This window comes from Bos indicus x Bos taurus, chromosome 3 (assembly GCF_003369695.1).
Source record: "Bos indicus x Bos taurus breed Angus x Brahman F1 hybrid chromosome 3, Bos_hybrid_MaternalHap_v2.0, whole genome shotgun sequence".
NCBI classification, from domain to species: domain Eukaryota; kingdom Metazoa; phylum Chordata; class Mammalia; order Artiodactyla; family Bovidae; genus Bos; species Bos indicus x Bos taurus.
In genome coordinates, this window is record NC_040078.1 from 12,317,559 (window position 1) to 12,333,336 (window position 15,778).

The 15,778-nt window shown below is 40.4% G+C and overlaps 1 pseudogene; it reads left to right on the top strand.

The window, feature by feature from the left end:
- The first annotated feature begins 207 nt into the window (after positions 1 to 207).
- On the top strand, positions 208 to 636 carry LOC113890423 (annotated as a pseudogene).
- Positions 637 to 15,778: the final 15,142 nt, after the last annotated feature.

The following is a 15,778-nucleotide window of genomic DNA, read 5'->3' on the forward strand; positions in this document are numbered from 1 at the left end:
TTGATCACTGATATATCTTCAGTGTCCACAGCAGTACTTGTGGGCATTTAGTAGATAATAAATAAACATTTGTGGAATTAATTTATTATTTCAGATATAAATTATAAGTCTATCTGTAAAATGAATTTTCCTAAGAGAAATTGTTGGGGTAAATATATATCTTAAAATGAATATTAGCTCTTTCTGCCATCTTTCCATGACACCAGAATGGTGTGCATGAATGTCCTGGCTAATGCTCTCAAGAGTATCAGCAATGCCAAAAAGAGAGGCAAACACCAGGTCCTTTATTAGGTCATGCTCCAAAGTCATCAATCAGCTTTCTAACTGTGATGATGAAGCATGGTTACATTGGCAAATTTGAAATCATTGATGATCACAGGGCTGGGAAAACTGTTGTGAACCTCACAAGCAGGCTAAATAAGTGTGGAGTGATCAGTTCCAGATATGATGTGCAACTCAAAGATCTAGAAAAATGGCAGAATAACCTGCTTGCATCCTGTCAGTTTGGTTTCATTGTACTGACAACCTTAGCTGGCATCATGGACCATGAAGAAGCAAGACAAAAACACACAGGAGGGAAAATCCTTGGATTCTTTTTCTAGGGATGTAATACATGCAAATAAAATGCCTCAGAGGGCAAAATAAAAGGAATACTAGAATATCATCAATGGAGCTGTTACAATGTATGGAAATACGCTTTCCTCCCACAGCCTTAGCAAAAGATTATTATCTTTGCAAATCTGATAGTATTTCAGTGTATTTTAATTCACATTTTCCCTAATATGAGTAAAGCTGAGTGCCATAGATGTTTTTATTTTTTAAATTGTCTCTCAATATTTGTTGCTCCCCCTACCCTGTTTAGACCCGATTTTATTCTTTCCAGGTCTCCACAAAATTTTCCAATCTGATTAACTGAGCAATCCTTCTTTCCCCCATTAATATTACCTTGTTACCATGTACTAAATTCTCATGTATTTGATTATTTATCTTGTAATTAGTGACGTTTATAAATCAACACAGTTCAGTTTTAGTGATGAGCACCTACAAAAACTTCTTTAGATTGAAGTCTTATTAGAAAAGAATAAGATGAACAGATTTTGAATGTTTAGTTTGATGTATTTTGACAACTGTATTTACTTAATTATTATCTCCCCTCCAACATAGAACATATCCATCACCCCAAGAAGTCCCCATAAATCACTTTCTGATCAGTGTGCAATGCCTACCTTAAACCAATCTCTTTCTGATTTACCACTTCTAATTACTTTTGCCTGATACTGGATATCATACAAACAGAATCATACATTATCTCCTCTTTTGTTCTTTTTTTTTTTTAATTGACACAATATTTTTGAGAATAAATGAATAAATTTTGCCTATATTACTACATTGTGTGTTTTAATTGCTTAGTATTTTACCACTATATGAACATATCATAATTTACTTCTTCATCCTATTGACAAACATTTGGGTTGTTTCTAGTTTTTGGCTATTATGAATAGGTCATTAAAAACATTCTTGTACAAGTCTTTTTGAGGACATGTATTTTTATGGACTATAGGAGAAATATCTAGGAATGTAAATTCTGGATCACCAGGTAGATGTGTTTTTAAATTTAGAAACTGCTGAACAGTCCTTTGAAGTAATTACACCAGTTTATACTATCACTAGCAATGTGTGCGAGTCTCAGTTGCTTCACATTCTTACCACCATTTAATGTTATCAGTTTTTAAAAACTATGAGCATTCTGATAAGCATTTCATTATGCACTTTACTGTGGTCTGAGTTTACTAGATGATTAACGAATAGTCTTAAGCATATTTCATGTCTATATTGATCATTTGTATATTTTCTTTTGTCAAAGCATGCTTAAAGATTTTGCTCAGTTTTTATTGGATTGCTCATTTTAATTTTTTTGTAAAAATTCTTCATAAGTCTAGGTACATTTTCCCCCTGTTCTGCCCTCTCTAGTTTTTCTTAATTGTGTCTTTTTGCAAGCAAAAAATTAACTCTGACAAGGTCTTATTTATAAGATTTTTAAATAAGCAGAGCATTTTGTGTCCTAAGAAGTCTCTTAGCAGATCTTAGATCATGAAGATATTTTCCTGAGTTTTCTTTCAGAAGTTGGACAGACTGTATTTTCTGTTTAGAAGTGTGGCATATCTCATTTTTATTTCTTTATGGAGAATAGACATCTTAACAGTGTTAAGCCTACACTTCTACTTTCTAATTCTATTTCTTAGTCTTTAATTTCTCTTAGCAATACTCTGTAGCTTTCGGTATACAGGTATTGTATGTATGATGTACATATTTCATTAGATCATTTACTAGGTACTTAATGTATTTTGATGTTATTGTAAACGGTGTTGTTAAAAAATTTTTCTTTTTCCTTTTTGTTGTGCTGAGCCACTTGTGGGATCTTAGTTCCATGACCAGGCATTGAACCTGGACCCACAGTGGTGAAAGTGCTGAGTTCTAACCACTGGACCTAACCACTCTGTGAAATTTTATTTTCTGTTTTTTGGTTCCCAGTATATTGAAGAGCAGCTGACTTTGTATTTTGACCTTGAATCCCCAGTATTGCTAAATTGTTAGTTCTAATAGGTTATATAGGTTTATTATGGACACAATCATATTGTTAAAAAGTAACAAGAGTTTTACTGATTTATTCTTTAAAATGTGCATGCCTTTTATCATTTTTGTCATATTGCACAAAGGCTAGGACAATGGTACAATGTAGAATATAAGTGGTGAGGGTAGACTGTTAGAACAGCCTTCTTTACTTCTTCAAAGTTATTGTTTATTGGCTTAAGGAACTTTTCTTTCATTTCTAGTTTACTGAGATTTTTGTATGATTTGAATCAGGTATTCAGATTAAATGGAGCTATTGAGAGGGTTCCACTCTCTTGGTCTTAGTCTTTTAGAATCTGTGGGAATAAAGAGTACTTGAATTATGTTCCCTGAACCCCATATGGGTCATTCATGTGAGAGATTTGACTGGAGGAGAGAAGTGAACAGATCTTGGCAGAGAGAAGCTTCAAAAGCTTTGCTGTTTGTATTAGTTATCTTTTTTTTTTTTTTTTAATGAGAAAACTAAGGTCCAAAGAGATCCTCTAACTTGTTCAAGATCATACATGTTAGCATAATAGCTGTTAATACTTGATATGGCTTTAGAAGAAGCAGTGTAAAGGCAAGATTTTAATGCACAGAGAAAAGTCAAAAGTGGGCATTTGTGGTCGCTACCTGACAAATCTACACAAAAGTGCACCCTGACCTAGAACTTTCCCTCCATGTTAGGATCATTACTTTGGGCCAGTTCCTGCAAATCTGGGGAAGACCCACCTCAGTTATGTGCTGTAACAGGGTGTGTGGAACAGGTGCCACAATGTGCTAGAAGAAATCAGGATCCAGTGTTCTACTGGCAGCTCTGCCATTGCTGCACTGTGTGACCCCTGCCACTGGTATTTCACGTCTATGGCTTTCAGTTTCCATTTGAATAGAAGGGGCTTGAATTAAACCAGGAAGGAGACCTTAATGGATGGTTTATTTATAGGCTCAAAGCCACCATATGGCCCCCCTCAAAGAAGTAAAACAATAATGTATAAGCCATGGGAAGAGCTCTCTGACTCAAAAATCTCTTCTATTCTTCCCTTCTTTCTTTGCCTACTTCAAAAATATCAACAGTGCTTTCTTACCTACAAGGCTAAACTTGGTCATTTTTGTACAGAAGGATAAAACCCCCGGACCTCTTGGTTTCTAAGTTTCCTTCCAGCTCCAATATTCAGATGATCTTCTCTTTGGTCCTTAGGTTTGAAATTCTTTCATCTAATTAAGGTCTGTTAGTCACTACACCAAGTTTGCTTATCAATGGGTAATAAAATGACCTATATGAGTTAATTCATATAGAACTCCTAGAAAAGTGTCTGGCATTTGTTAAGGGCTCTGCAACTGTTGCAGGAAGGGGGACCCCTTCCAGGACCCAAGAGTGGGCTCTTGTCTAACACTTGGAAATGAGATGTCCAATGAGACACATGAGCTGACAAAGCAAAAGACTTTGCTGGGAAGGGATGTCCAATGGGATCATATGATTAACTGCATAATAGAGGGTATAAAAAAGCAACTGCTGGGCCTTGAAGTCCAATGAATGATTTGCTCCAATTGGTGTATTTGGTTTTCAATAATAGGGATATGGCCCAAAAGGCTGAATGCAGAGAAATATGCAAAAGACCCAAATGATTGCAATGCCTTTGTCCCTCAAAGACCACCAATTAGGAGGCTGCCCTCTGGTCCTGGCAGACCACAAGGCCCATGGGTACCCGTACAAGGCCAGTGTATCTTGTATGGACAAAAGGGGCACTGGAGGAAGGATTGTGATTGATGTGTCCTTTGCAAACAGCCAGGGCATTGGCAGAGGGAATGCCCCAGATGCCAGGGAGCAATGGGGGCCCCTCAGCCATCGATAGTTTTGCAATCAAAAGAAGACTAATGGTGCCGAGGCTTAAAGTGGCTCTGCCTAGAAATATTATCTACAAAACTAATGTCTAGCTTCAAGCCATCATTGATGTGGCTGGCCATTTGATAGAATTTCTTATAGACACTGGTGCAGCCTTCTCAGTCTTAACCCAAAGGATTGGAAACCTTAGCAATCATAAGGAATATGTAATAGGGTTGTCAGAGAGAAACGGGCAGTTTTCTGGAGCCCATTTTGTGCAATTCTAATGGTCAGTTTTTACATTTGCTTCTGTTTGTGCCTCATTGTCCCATCCCTTTAATGGGAAGAGATTTATTAACTAAGTTAGAGGCCACTGTTTCTCAAGGGGCAAAGGAACCACCCTCCTTTCCAAATAGTTCTTACAGAAAGCAGAAAGGGACAGATTGAATTTGAAGTTGAGATATACCTTAGTATACCCTGGAATATGTAATATCAAGGTTCCAGGCCTGGTCAAAGGTATCCAGCCAACGGTTACTAAACAAGATTCTTTAAAAAAAAAAAAAAAAAAAAAGCTGTAGTTCACCATGGGGAACATCAGTCTCAGATTCCCAGGTCTAAATTGAAAAAAATTGCTGAGCTGACCAAGAAGCAATGAAAGCAGCTCAAATACCAACAGATAAAATACAGGCAGTTTTAAATGCCCCAGACTTGATAGAGGAAATGCCACAGCCTTGCTATACCAAGGAGATTGGGGTAAAAATAGGAGGTTAATGAGTCAAGAGAGAAGCCATAGGATTATTTGGTATGCTATGTTAAACATAATCATTTGTAATTCTGATTATTGTAACCAATCTTTATTGATTACATTAGCCATGTCTTTTAAGTCTTTTGTCATTTATAGATATTTTTGTACCCTGGTGCTAGTTCAAATAGTGCTTTATCATCAAGAAGATTCATAAGAAGGCTAAGGAAACAGTTACAACAGTTTCACATCAAGATGATGGCTCTGTGGGGATTCCAGCCCATATGGATTAAAACAAGGAGCTGCCCTGCCCTTGGGACCCCTGGATCAGGTATTAGAGATTTTTACCCCTTGACAGGCAGGGTTAATGCCCCTACTCAGCCTTGAAGCAATTACAGAAAATGAACCATCCTCCTTCGGCTTCTCATAAGAATGTGGGAGTAAAATCTCTCAGGTGGGGATTGAAACAGGAGGTAAGGGGGCAGGGTACAACTTTTCAAAGAATGACATAGCCCAGGGATACAACATAAAAGGATTAGAATCAAATGGGTCCAAGATGGCAGACAAATCAATTTAGACTAGACCTTGATCCTCAATCAGCAAGTTAAATGACACATGCAGAGGTGCCATGACAGTTCCAAGGCACAATCAAAAGACAAAAAGTGGGCAGTGGCCCAACTTCTGGAGATCTCCACCCCTTCCTCAAAATAGTTGGAATAATTCTCCCACTCATTAGCCTATGAAATTACCCAGCCCATAAAAGCTAACCACACCACATTTTGGGGCTGCCAGAGTTGCCTCTGAGATGGCCTAAATTCTGTCTTTGGAGTGTGTTTCTCTCTAAAAAATCCACTTAGTAGCTATCACTTTGTCTCTCACTGAATTCTTCCTGCAATGAGACATTAAGAACCTGAACTTCATTAGGTCCTCAAACTGGGTACTGTGGATTTTGGCTGGGTTTGAGTCCCAACCATGTGGATTAGAGTCCCAAGCAGGGTTTTAGCTAGTTTTGAGTCCCAGACACATGGGTTAGAGTCCCAAACTGGGTTTTGGCTGGGTTTGAATTCCAGCCATGTGGGTTCAAGTCCCAGTTGAAGGTAAACAGTTTCACAGCTGTAGGTTATTTCCATTAATATTTCTTTCACAGTGGCAGAAATTTATGGAGAGTTGTCCAAGTGTTGCACAAATTTATAGAATTGCTCAAGTGTTGCACAACATCTGGGGAAAAGATCCAAGGGAAAGAAGTCTTGTGGTGTGGGTGGGGACATGGTCAGTTCTTAGAAACAGTCTTCTCGGGGTTCACAGTTGGATCCTGCCCTGGGTGTGGTTCTTATTAATACATTGATATTTTTCACTTTGAGTGAGACTTGAACCTTAAATGGACTTTGGTAGTTCCAGTTGTTAATATCAGAGCCTCCAAGATTGGATAAAACTTTTCAGATCTGAACCCCCATTGTTTGCTGAATAACCCGAAGGCAGGCAGCAGGGAGGCTTTGTACAGTTTTCCATACAAATGAGGCAAAAACAACTACCCTTTGTTACCAGCTACAAGCTGCAACAAAAACATCTCCATTATCTCCCTTGGATCTACAAGTCACATCATGCCCTAATGGGGTGAAAATGTATTGAATTTCTTTGGGTAGAAATTTCTCCCAAGATTTCCCTATTAGCCAGTTGCTTTGCTTAATTGCAGAAACATGTAAATCTTGTTGCTAATTTCTGTTATCCAATAGAGAAGACAGTGTTCACTGTAGGCTTATTCTCACCAAACCACACTGACTTTCAGATCAAGCACAATTTTTTTCTTATGAATCAGCAAGGGTCAGAACTCAAAATTAAGATGTGATTGGTTATGAAGATAAAAAAGAAAGTTTAAATTCTTTCACATCTGAGTTGTGGCATGAAAGCTTAATCCATCCTTCACATATGTCTGATATTGAAATGTAAAGTACCCAATATCAGACCATTCGTGTTTTCAAAACAAACATTCATTGGCATAAACCAGAGTTTTCGTTGTGAATGGGAGTCACATTATGACCAGCATGCCCTTTGTACCCTGTCCTTTTCTCCCCTGTGACCCGGATAGTGTTTTGGTCACCAGTATTTTGGTCACCTGATGCAAATAGCCAACTCATTGGAAAAGCCCCCAATGCTGGGTAGGATTGAGGGCAGAAGGAGAAGAGGGCATCAGAGGATGAGATGGCTGGATGGCATCACCAATGCAATGGACATGAACTTGGGCAAGCTCCAGGAGATGGTGAGGGACAGCGAGGCCTGGCATGCTGCAGTCCATGGAGTTGCAAAGAGTTGGACATAACTGAGTGACTGAACAGCAACAACCTGGACAGTAGTCATCTCTGCCACAAACTTTTTTCTCCTAATGCCCAATTTTACAGTACTCATCTCTTCTTATTTCCAAAGTGAACCTCTCTTCACAAAGCATTATTGAGTTGTTAAAGTTCAGTTTATTAGGTTTCTTCTTTTTCAGAAATTAATTTTATTATTTTTAGTAACTTACCCTTTATTGAATCTTTTTGCTTTTCACCATTAAAAGAAATCTGTAGGACGTCGTCTAAAATTTCCAATCATTTTTAGGTATCAATAAGTAGTCATCAACTCAAATAAAGAAAAGAAGAAATGAAAGAAAATGATGGGGAATTCCCTGGAAGTCCAGGGAATACAGAGTCTTAGCCATTGTACCACCAGCGAAGTCCCTGTGTCATTTTGTTTCCGAGTTGTATCACATTTATTGATTTGTGTAATGCTGTGCTATCTTGCACCCCAAGAATAACTGCCACTTGATTGTGGTTTATGATCCTCTAATATGCTGTTGAATTCTGTTTGCTAGTATACATTGTTGAGGATTTTTGCATCTATGTTTTTCTGGGTTAAGTGTGTACTTGTGTACTCAGTCATGTCCGGGATATTGGCTGGTAATTTTCTTTACTTTTAGTTTCCTTGTCTGTCTTTAGTCCAAGGGTAAAGTGAAGTCACTCAGTTGTGTCAGACTCTTTGTGACCCCATGGACTGTAGCCTACCCGGCTCCTCTGTCCATGGGATTTTCCAGCAAGAGTACTGGAGTGAGTTACCTTTTCCTTCTCTAGGGGATCTTCCATGCTGGTATTATAAAATGAATTTGAAAGGGTTCCTTCCTCTTTGATCTTTTGGAAGAGTTTGGGGAGGATTGGTATTAATTCATCCTTAAATGTTTGGAAGCATTTTCCTATAAATCCATCTGGTCCTCAATTTTTCTACTTGTGGAGTTTTGATTACTGAGTCAATCTTTTCCACTGTTGAATTTTTAAAGTTTTCTGTTTCTTCACAATTCAGTCTTTATACCTTGTGTGTTTCAGGAATTTATCCATTTCTTCTGGGTTTCCTAAACCATGCATGCATACTAAGTCTCTTCAGTCGTGTCCAACTCTGTGCAATCCTATGGACTGCAGCCTGCCAGGCTCCTCTGTCCATGGGATTCGCCAGGCAAGAATCCTGGCGTGGGTTCCCAGGCCTTACTCTGGGGGATCTTCCTAACCCAGGGACCGAACCCACTTCTCTCACGTCTACCTGCACTGGCCGGCAGGTTCTTTACCACTAGCTCCAATCCATTGTCATGCTATTGTTCATAGTAGTTTCTTATGATCCTTAGTATTTCTGTGATATTAATTGTAATGTCTTCTCTTTCATTTGTGTTTTTATTTATTTGAATCCTCTCTTTTCCTAGTCTAGCTAAAGTTTTGTTAGGTTTTGTTAACCTTTTTATAAAGCTAGCTCTTAGTTTCATTGATCTTTTCTATTACCTCGCTAATCTCTATTTCATTGATTTTTTTTTTTTTCGTGATCTTTGTTATTCACTTCCTTCTACTAACTTTGGGCTTAATTTGTTCTTTTTCCAGTTTTTTAAGTCCTAATATATGTTCTATCCTGGAGAACAATCTATATGCACTTGAGAAGAAAATATTTTTTTTTTCCTCTTTTAGGTTTGGTTTATTTGGTCTAATGTGTAGCTTCATTCAATATTTCCATATTGTTTTTCTTTATTGATGATTATCTGCGGTTGAAAGTGGGGTATTGAAGTTTATTATTATTATTAATTATCATTGGCTGTGCTGTGCTGCATAGGGGATCTTAGTTCAGACCTGTGCCCCCTGCAGTGGAAGTGCAGAATGCTAACCACTGGACTCCTGGGGAATTCCTATTATTGTTTTGCTGTCTAATCCTCCCTTTGTATCTGTTGATATTTACACTATGTATTTAGGTGCTCTGATGTTGGCTGCATAGATATTTACAATTTCTATATACTTAAAAAATTTATTGTTTTATTGAAGCATCGTAATGAGGCAGCATAGTGCAGTGACATCCAGTAACCCCTGGGAAACTTCCCAATCTGGAGCTGGTTCATCAGACAGCTCCTCTTGCTCTCTTCTCATGGGTCACATCAGTTCAGTTCAGTTCAGTTGCTCAGTCATGTCCGACTCTTTGCAACCCCATGAATCACAGCACATCAGGCCTCCCTGTCCATCACCAACTCCAGAAGTTCACTCAAACTCACATCCATCGAGTCTGTGATGCCATCCAGCCATCTCATCCTCTGTCGTCCCCTTCTCCTCCTGCCCCCAATCCCTCCCAGCATCAGGGTCTTTTCCAATGAGTCACATACTGACCTTTTATTCCTACATTACCAGAATAGGGGCTTTTTAAACATGGGAATATCTTTCAGAAGGACTAGGTTTAGGATCAGGGATGTCCAGCCAACTTTGGAGCACAGAAAAACTAATGAAGGCACTAAGAAATGAGCTGGCTTATCTGAGGAATCACTGTATAAGCTACTTGCTTTGCTGTCATTTTTGATTTCCCATTTTAAAAAGGAACATGAAAGTGGATTAAGCAAGATTAAACTAGTTAAATATTTATTCAATAAAAGGCAGAAATGAAAATTGATCATTCTAGCAAAAACAGTATAAATACTCTTTAACAGAACTATCCAAAAGGGTCAAAGTAACTTGTTTAAGGTCATATGGCTATTAAGTGACTGAGTTGGAATTGTAACAAGGTTAGCTTCCCTCCAAAGCACAAGCATTTAGCCTTCACAATGTAATGCCTGTTTGTAAGTAGAGCTGTAGGAAAGTCCAGAAAAGCAGGTTTAAGTACCCTGGGCAGACAGCACACCAAGGCCATAAGGACAGCCAGGGCCAGTCTTCTACCAGCAGGACATGGACAGCCAGGAAGGATGCACACAGGAAAGTCAAGTTTACTGGGTTTCCTCCCTGTGCACTCTACTCTTTTGGCTGCCATCACCCATTCTCCTCTCTCTTGGATTTCTCACTTCAGGTACCTGGGGAGTTAGAGGCCATTAAGACTTTGTCATGTCCTGAGGGAGGCCACAGCTCAGGTGCCCTGCCTGTCCCTTAGCATGCACAAGGGCTCTCAGCCTGACAGAGGCAATGCTGATATTTTAAGAAAGACTTAGGATCTTTTTTCTGACCGTTTTTAGAATGTTTTTGCAATTTTGAGACTTGGTGACAAGATAATAATAATCATCTATGCTATGCTAAGTCACTTCAGTCGTGTCTGACTCTGTGCGACCCCATAGACAGCAGCCCACCAGGCTCCCCCATCCCTGGGATTCTCCAGGCAAGAACACTGGAGTGGGCTGCCATTTCCTTCTCCAATGCATGAAAGTGAAAAATGAAAGTGAAGTCGCTCAGTCATGTCTGACTCTTAGCGACCCCATGGATCGCAGCCTAACAGGCTCCTCCGTCCATGGGATTTTCCAAGCAAGAGTACTGGAGTGGGGTGCCATTGCCTTCTCCGAATAATCATCTAACCATAAGTAATGGAATCTATTAAGATACCACATGAAAAAACACCTGCAATTATACGTCCTCTGAAACAACTTACTTTGTCTTCAGATTTTCTCATGATGAGTTGAAAATAAATGCTTTTAGGAAGTGTCCATATGTAAGTCTTTTTATCTCTTCAGGATACGTAAAATAATTTTCTTCTAAATACCTGAAGACTGTGCTAAAGTTCCCTGAATCCCAAGTCCTGGATCTTCCTTATTCTGAGCTCCTCTTCATCCTGGTCACTATGGGGAAGGGAGGCAGGTAAACAAATGAGAGCAACAGAAGGAATCAATGGTGTCATTATATTTGCAGGTGTTTACAGATTTACATATATTTACAGGAAAGAGCAGCCAATCCTACCAGGATCCTGTTTTCTAGATCCCCGCCCCCCCCCCCCCCCCAAAAAAAAATATATGACCTGCCTTACTATAGAAAGGGAGCTTGAAAGAGCCCCAGTCATTCCGACAATCATCTCAGAATGTCAGTCTTCACCTTTTCTCACCCAGGAAGCAGACCACAGTGGCTCTCACTTGTGGGTTCAGTCCCACCCAGCTCTAAAGGTAATTCTGTGTAAGATCAGATCAGATCAGATCAGTTGCTCAGTCGTGTCCGACTCTTTGAGACCCCATGAATCGCAGCACGCCAGGCCTCCCTGTCCATCACCAACTCCTGGAGTTCACTCACACTCATGTCCATAGAGTCAGTGATGCCATCCAGCCATCTCATCCTCTGTCGTCCCCTTCTCCTCTTGCCCCCAATCCCTCCCAGCATCAGAGTCTTTTTCAATGAGTCAACTCTTTGCATGAGGTGGCCAAAGTACTGGAGTTTCAGCTTTAGCATCATTCCTTCCAAAGAAATCCCAGGGCTGATCTGATCTCCTTTAGAATGGACTGGTTGGATCTCCTTGCAGTCCAAGGGACTCTCAAGAGTCTTCTCCAACACCACAGTTCAAAAGCATCAGTTCTTTGGCACTCAGCCTTCTTCACAGTCCAACTCTCACATCCATACATGATAGGTGCATGTTAAAAACCTTGTCCCAGCAAAAGTGACGGGAATGAGTCTTTCTGGAAAAATAGCCTATCCCATTATTATGGTTGTGGGTGCCTGGTTGACTTAGTAGCCTATTAGCTGTTCAGATTGTCTTTTCATAATACAAACCCCAGATAGACAGAATACTTATTTCCTGCCAGGCTTTTCTCTTAGAGACCCTAAAGCCCCTGTCTCCCAGCCCATGTAAGACAGCGTGGACATGATGGACAAGAGATGATGTTTCTTATGATTCTAAAGGCTCACTGGTCTTCTTTGGTTGCCACTACAATCATTTATTCATTCAGAGTCAACAAGCATTTATTGCATGTCAAACATTGGGAATTCCTGGGCAACAGCTCAGGTGATTTCCTGTTCTCATAGAGACCACTAATAATTGACAGACTCAGTTATATTTCAGAGGGATTTCACCTTGATGCTGCTGCTGCTAAGTCACTTCAGTAGTGTCCGACTCAGCCCACCAGGCTCCCCCGTCCCTGGGATTCTCCAGGCAAGAACACTGGAGTGGGTTGCCATTTCCTTCTCCAGTGCATAAAAGTGAAAAGTGAAAGTGAAGTCACTCAGTCGTGTCTGACTCTTAGCGACCCCATGGACTGCGGCCCACCAGGGTCCTCGGTCCATGGGATTTTCCAGGCAAGAGTACTGGAGTGGGGTGCCATTGCCTTCTCCACACCTTGATGCTAAACCAGCTGAACTTGGAGCTTATCCTTCACTAGAGTACTCAGAGAGAGTCTTCTGTACTCTTATGTTGTTATATACTGATGTTCTCCAGATAATTATCTACTTCCACACAGGCTTACCACTCCCTGCATCCCACTCCATCTCCCTCACCTGGGTAGACCTCACATTGATAATCCATTCTCAATTCGCTAAACTCCTCAGCTTCTGAAACTTCTACTTTCACTCTCTTTCAGTCTCCTGACTTGAAACTTGTCATTGTCCGGAACTATTTCTCCTCTAAAACCATAAATACCACTCTCCAAATCTCTGAAAACTTTCCATGCCTTGAACTTTCTAACATTTTCCTTTCCCCAGCCCTCCTTAGTGAGATCCTCTCTCCTACCACTTATTTTTGTTTTCACTTTTTATCAGCCCATTTCCTGATATCTAAGTCTTGCGGGCCACTTGAGTTGCTTCCTCATTTCAAACTCCCTGACTGTGTCAGACTCCCAACATACTTTTCTTATACAACTCCAACTCTGAATCAGGCAGGCTGATAATCTCTCACGGACCCTCTGATGGCTGCTTGAAAGGACCTTGCAGCAGGGCATATTGATGCTGCTTAACAAATGCAAGCTCTCAGTCCAATACTTGTCTTTACCAGGGCCCCCTTTCCTCTCAGGTGATTACATTAGACCCTTACCAACTTTCAGAAGCTTCCTGTCCAACCAACCTCTCTGGCTCCTGCTAAGCAACTCATCCTCCATTTCACCCCCAAAACACTAGCAGATGTAGTGTCTAGATTCTACCTACTATTGCTGATATTTATCTTTATTTTCACCTCTGTCACATTTTTTCCTTTCAGAAGTCTGAAAATCATCTTAAATGATCATTTACTCCTCAAAGAGCAAAGTCTTCTTGTAGATTTTATAATTAACTCTCTCTCATATCCATCCCCTCCCCTGGACTCCCCTTACCATCCTGTTGGTTTAGACTCTCTTCTGTACTTTCTGGACTGGTGCAGTGGTTTCTTCATGAATCTTCCTGGCTCCAGACATTCCCCATCCCAATTCCTCCTCCACATTGCAGTCAGAATGAATGTTCCAAAATGCATGCTGCTGTGTTGTGCTAAGTCACTTCAGGAGTGTCCAGCTCTTTGGGACTCAATGGACTGTAGCCTGCCAGGTTCCTTTGCCCATGGGGTTTTCCAGGTAAGAGTACTGGAGTGGGTTGCCACTCCCTCCTTCAAGGGATCTTCCTAACCCAGGGACTGAACCTACATCTCTTATGTCTCTTGCATTGGCAGGTGAGTTCTTTACCACTAGCACAACCTGGGAAGCCCTCTAAAATGCATATGGTCCTTCATTTTCTGTGTGTGTGTGTCAGCATAGTGCTCTTTCTGGCCAAGGCCAAAAAAGCTTCCTTTTTCTTTCCTCATGTTCTTGACTCTGTTAATAAAATGCTAGAGTCTGGAGAAAACTTTCCTCTTCATTTTTCTCTCCTTTTCTTTCACTTAATTTTCTGTGTGAGTTGGGGAGAAATATATCTCGGTCTTGAAGCTTGAGCTCTCGGGTGGATTTGTCTGCCCTCAGGATATATGAAGTCTTTTCTCCTTCATGTGGGATCAGTAGGGCAGGTGTGACTCCTGAAGGATAAAGATAAATGCATAGGGTCTTGGATCCCAGTTGCAACCTAATGTAGATTCCTCAACAGTAAAGCTAATATTCTGAGCCTTTTCTGAATTCTATGTCTGTTACTGCATCATTTCAGAATCTGCAGAAGGTAGAATGTAAGTAATAAGCATTTACAAAGCTATTTATAACTTTTCATCATCCGGATCCCACTAATACTTTTATATCATCTAGTGTTTTTAAAATTGAACATCAGTGTCTCCTGACATCTGACCACCACACAGTCTGTGATTCAGTCATTCCATAGTAGTTCTTATTGCTTAAACAGGTAATGCTGTTTCATTTGTACAAAAAAGTCTTTTCTCATTCTGATTCTCCATTCTATTTATTCTTTAATTCCTGTTCAACTGTCATCATTTCTGTGAAGTCTATTATTAGCCCCAAGGAAAGGTGATCATTTCTTTAATTGTGTTCCCAAAGTTTCTTATACTTTCCTTTCTTATAGCTGTGTTTACATGCTATTACAATTAGTTCAGTTCAGTTCAGTTCAGTTGCTCAGTTGTGTCTGACCCTCTGGGCCCCGTGGATTGCAGTGCACCAGGTTTCCCTGTCCAACTCCCAGAGCTTGCTCAAACTCATGTCCATCGAGTCAGTGAAGACATCCAACCATCTCATCCTCTGTCATCCTCTTCTCCTGCCTTCAGTCTTTCCCAGCATCAGGGTCTTTCCAATAAGTCAGTTCTTCACATCAGGTGGCCAAAGTATTGGAGTTTCAGCTTCAGCATCAGTCCTTCCAATGAATATTCAGGACTGATTTCCTTTAGGATGCACTGGTTTGATCTTCTTGAAGTCCAAGGACTCTCTAGAGTCTTCTCTAGCACCACAGTTTTAAAGCATGAATTCTTTGGGACTCAGCCTTCTTTATGGTCCAACTCTCACATCTGTACATGTCTACTGGAAAAGCCATAGCTTTGACTATAAGAACCTTTGTTGGCAAAGTGATGTCTCTGTTCTTCAATATGCAGTCTAGGTTTGTCACAGCTTTTCTTCCAAGGAGCAGTTCAGTTCAGTTCACCCGCTAAGTCATGTCTGACTCTTTGCAACCCCATGAGCTGCAGCATACCAGGCCTCCCTGTACATCACCAACTCCCGGAGCCCACCCAAACTCATGTCCATTGAGTCGGTGGTGTCATCCAACCATCTCATCCTGTTCTCCTCCTGCCCTCAATCTTTCCCAGCATCAAGGTCTTTTCAAATGAGCCAGTTCTTCGCATCAGGTGGCCAAAATATTGGAGTTTCAGCTTCAACATCAGACCTTCAAATGAACACCCAGGACTGATCTCCTTTAGGATGGACTGGTTGGATCTCCTAACAGTCCAAGGGACTCTCAAGAGTCTTCTCCAACACCACAGTTCAAAAGCAA